Source organism: Salmo salar, chromosome ssa19 (genome assembly GCF_905237065.1).
Source record: "Salmo salar chromosome ssa19, Ssal_v3.1, whole genome shotgun sequence".
Taxonomy (NCBI): Eukaryota; Metazoa; Chordata; class Actinopteri; order Salmoniformes; family Salmonidae; genus Salmo; species Salmo salar.
The window spans coordinates 37,712,648-37,717,992 of record NC_059460.1 but is presented as its reverse complement, the minus strand read 5'-3'; positions in this window follow the sequence as shown (position 1 = coordinate 37,717,992).

Below are 5,345 nucleotides of genomic sequence, written 5' to 3'. Positions count from 1 at the left end.
GCAGAAAAAATGAAAATATGCTGGAGGAGTGTTTGACGCCATCTGTCAAGCATGGTGGAGGCAATGTGATGGTCTGGGGGTGCTTTGGTGGTGGTAAAGTGGGAGATTTGTACAGGGTAAAAGGGATCTTGAAGAAGGAAGGCTATTACTCAATTTTGCAATGCCATGCCAAACCCTGTGGATAGTGCTTAATTGGAGCCAATTTCCTCTTACAACAGGACAATGACCCAAAGCACAGCTCCAAACTATGCAAGAACTATTTAGGGAAGAAGCAGTCAGCTGGTATTCTGTCTATAATGGAGTGGCCAGCACAGTCACCGGATCTCAACCCTATTGAGCTGTTGTGGGAGCAGCTTGACGGTATGGTACGTAAAAAGCGCCCATCAAGCCAATCCAATTTGTGGGAGGTGCTTCCGGAAGCATGGGATGAAATCTCTTCAGATTTCCTCAACAAATTGACAACTAGAATGCCAAAGGTCTGCAAGGCTGTAATTGCTGCATATGGAGGATTCTTTGACGAAAGCTAAGTTTGAAGCACACAATTATTATTTCAATTAAAAATCATTGTTTATAACCTTGTCAATGTCTTGACTATACTTCCTATTCATCTTGCAACACATTTCATGTATGTTTTCATGGAAAACAAGGACATTTCTAAGTGACCCCAAACTTTTGAATGGTATTGTATCTCCCTGGCATACTACACCATTTATGCAGCTGCATACAATACATTTTTTGGACTCAACATGAAATCTAACTGCTGTAGCTCAGGACCTGAAGCAATGATATGCATATTCTTGCTACATTTGAAAGGAAACACTTTGAAGCTTGTGGAAATGTGACATTCATGCAGGAGAATATAACAAATTAGAGCTGGTAAAAGATAATACAAACAAAAAAACATGGGTTTTGTATTTCCTTTTATGTTCCATCATATTTGAAATGCAAGAGAAAGTACCATACATTGAGATAGGATTCTAGGTGTAATGTAGATGTTGTCCACAAGATGGCAGCAGTTTGTTTGCAAAGTTTCAGACTGATGCGGTGAATAATTACATCAATACACAATATTTTGTGCCAAGTCTGCCAGGTGTTTACCCAAATGTGCAATTTATACATTTTTCAAGTACATAACTATAGAGAACATACAAAAATGCTATGGTCATAAAACATTTACGTTACACACTCCCAGGAATACCATACATGATGGATCAATATCTTCCCAACAGAAAATACACTAACCACACATCTAGATGGCCAGGCGGGGTGTGTGTGGCGCCAGAGACAGCAGTGGGGTCAAACTGTGGAACCCAGTTCCTACAATTGAATATAAAAATGGATTTGATCAAAGATAACTATGCTACATTTTATCTCTGGGACCCCTAGGATGAGAACAGAACGTATTCTGTTTTATGTCTTCTTGTTATGGCTGTTTAGAGGTGAATGAGGTGAATTCAGAGGTGAATGTATCAAACCAGTTGCCTTGATAAAAGTGTTATGTTGTTGTGCACTCTCCTCAAACAATAGCATGGTCTTTTTTGCTTTAATAGCTACTGTAAATTGGACACTGCAGTTAGATTAACAAGAATTTAAGCTTTCTACCTATATAAGACATGTCTATGTCCCGGATAATTTGCTGTTGTTTACCACGTCATTCTAGTCACATTATCGCATATTGAGCAACAACTGTCCCTGGTTTAGGGACACCAATCCCATAGAGGTTAAACCCAGAATTGAGACCACACACCCACTCCATTAAATAGCAGGCTAGTGATTGCTTTGCAATGTTTGCAGTTAGCCACTGATTCCTTCCAAACCATTCATTGTTGAATTTGCGATTTCCAACTTGATGTGTAATGTTTATGACCAATGATCGATAAGCACCGATAAGTTTTATCTAAACATTTTGTTCAATATTTCTCTCCATATGACAAGGATTAAAAAAGGATTTGCCAGTAGATTGTCAACATAATTCATGATGATGACAGATAGCTAAGATTTTGAAAGTATGTTAATGAGTCCAATCAAAAGCTACTGTAGATATAACTTGATTTGACATCATTTTATCTGTGGCCAAAGACCTTGAGCCTTTTTGGATAGGCACTTCTAAGGTAACTCTATGGCAGCACACAAGGGGCTTGAATGTCTGAGCTCTACCCTTAGATTTGGCAGTGACGTAGTGTCCCCATTAGTGACGGTACACTAAGCCAGGCTAGGCTGAAACACCTGCATTTTGGAGCTGCCTTACTCAAGAAAGCAAAAAAAAGAGACCATGTTTGTATGGAGGCTTTATTAACAATGAGTTTATATATAAAATATATATATATTTTGGGGGGGGGTGTTGGGCTCAAAACAGGTTGGGCTCGGTTTCTGTTAACCCCACTACAATCAACATTCAGATAAAACACTGGTGCTAACCCCACTAGAATCAACACTCAGATATAATACTGGTGTTAACCCTACTAGAATCAACACTCAGATATAATACTGGTGTTAACCCCACTACAATCAACACTCAGATATAATACTGGTGTTAACCCCACTACAATCAACACTCAGATATAATACTGGTGTTAACCCCACTAGAATCAACAGTCAGATATAATACTGGTGTTAACCCTACTAGAATCAACACTCAGATATAATACTGGTGTTAACCCCACTAGAACCAACACTCAGATATAACACATACTTTTTTTTTTAAACACACGCAAATTTGTTGTGTAGACTGTGAGTCTGTAGCAGAGTAGGGAAAAGGTCTAAGCTGGTATCATTTTACCTCAGAGCTGAGCAGAACAAGAAGCCCAAAGGCCCTCAGCCTCTGTTACCCTTCCAAGATCTACACTGTAACAGAGGTGAAGTGAGAGAGAGAGCAGGGCACAGAAACAAGGGGAAACAGTGCCTCAGCTAAAAGCAGCCACAAATGCTGAAAGTAACCACAGCACGTTTTGTAGCCTATGTTCACAGTGAACAAGAACGTATTCTGTTTTAATCCTGTGCTTTTTTCTGTGAGTCTGTGGTATCGTAGAAAGTTAAAATGTCCATTTGTCACCACAGTGTGGCAGTGGAGAGTAGAACTACATGTGGAGAGAGGAGAAAACAGTGGTCTCTACTCTAACGACGGATTCGTCTGCTGTGAATCAAATCAAATGTATTTATATAGCCCTTCTTACATCAGCTGATATCTCAAAGTGCTGTACAGAAACCCAGCCTAAAACCCCAAACAGCAAGCAATGTAGATGTAGAAGCACGGTGGCTAGGAAAAACTCCCTAGAAAGGCCAAATCCTAGGAAGAAACCTAGAGAGGAACCAGGCTATGAGGGGTGGCCAGTCCTCTTCTGGCTGTGCCGGGTGGAGATTATAACAGAACATGGCCAAGATGTTCAAATGTTCATAAATGACCAGCATGGTCAAATAATAATAATCACAGTAGTTGTTGAGGGTGCAACAAGTCAGCACCTCAAGAGTAAATGTCAGTTGGCTTTTTCATAGCCAATCATTGAGAGTGAAGAGTCTGGATGAGACAGAAACCACACTAGTGCTTTTCATTTTACACCAAGGAGACAGACTCTGCATGATATCTTTATCTGGTATTTGCAAGAATATCAATTTTCAACTATAGTCCTTTTTTTTTACATGATCTTTAAAGACACACAGGATATGATGTTTAAACACACAGGATATGATGTTTAAACACACACAGGATATGATGTTTAAACACACACAGGATATGATGTTTAAACACACACAGGATATGATGTTTAAACACACACAGGCTATGATGTTTAAACACACAGGCTATGATGTTTAAACACACAGGATATGATGTTTAAACACACACAGGATATGATGTTTAAACACACACAGGCTATGATGTTTAAACACACACAGGCTATGATGTTTAAACACACAGGCTATGATGTTTAAACACACACAGGATATGATGTTTAAACACACACAGGCTATGATGTTTAAACACACAGGCTGTGATGTTTAAACACACACAGGATATGATGTTTAAACACACACAGGCTATGATGTTTAAAGACACACAGGATATGATGTTTAAACACACACAGGATATGATGTTTAAACACACACAGGATATGATGTTTAAACACACACAGGATATGATGTTTAAACACACAGGATATGATGTTTAAACACACACAGGCTATGATGTTTAAACACACACAGGCTATGATGTTTAAACACACACAGGCTATGATGTTTAAACACACACAGGCTATCTGAGCAGCAAACCGATCGCTGCAGCTGTACATAGTCCCATCTGTAAATAGCCCACCCAATCTACCTACCTCATCCCCATATTGTTTTTATTCACTTTTCTGCACTTTTGCACACCAGTATCTCTACTTACACATCATCATCTGCTCATTTATCACTCCAGTGTTAATCTGTTAAATTGTAATTACTTCGCTACTATGGCCTATTTATTGCCTTACCTCCTCACGCCATTTACACACACTGTATATATACTTTCTTTTTTTCTATTTTGTTATTGACTGTATGCTTGTTTATTCCATGTGTAACTCTGTGTTGTTGTTTGTGTCACACTGCTTTGCTTTATCATGGTGTCACGCCGTGACCATAGAGAGCCTTTTATTCTCTATGTTGGTTAGGTCAGGGTGTGACTAGGGTGGGTTATCTAGGTTGTTCTATTTCTATGTTGGCCTGGTATGGTTCCCAATCAGAGGCAGCTATTTATCGTTGTCTCTGATTGGGGATCATATTTAGGCAGCCATGTCCCTACTGTGTTTTGTTGGGATCTTGTTTTGATTTAGTGCATGTAGCACCGCTTTCGTTACGGTTAGTTGTTTGTTTCCCTTTTTGTATTGTGAGTTTTCATTACAGTTTTTCTCCATTGGTTTGGCTCATTTCTTGAAACAGAATTACATTCTCAAAACTCTAAGATCATTTGGCAAAACAGTCTTACAGTTCAGCACAACACTATAGCTCACTTGCAAAAGCTCATATCTCTCCTAAAACTGTTCACTCATGCTTCAAAACTAAATTCCTTTCCCATATAAAGAGTCAGTGCCACGAAAATGGCAAAGATCCTTCTCAATTGCTTTGGCTCATTTCTTGAAACAGACCGGACGTTCTCAACACTCTTGGTGCTTTAACCAAACCTACATTTCCTTCTCATTTAAACAGTCAGTGCCCCCAAAATGCTTCGTCCCTTTGGCATTGTGTAAGCACTGCAAGTCAAAATGTTTATATGTTTTGTCACTTTGGCAGAGGACCATTTAAATATCCCTCATGTCCACCTTTCAGTCTTAGCCCAGTCCTTCATTGACAATGGTTACTGTACTGTTTTTTGT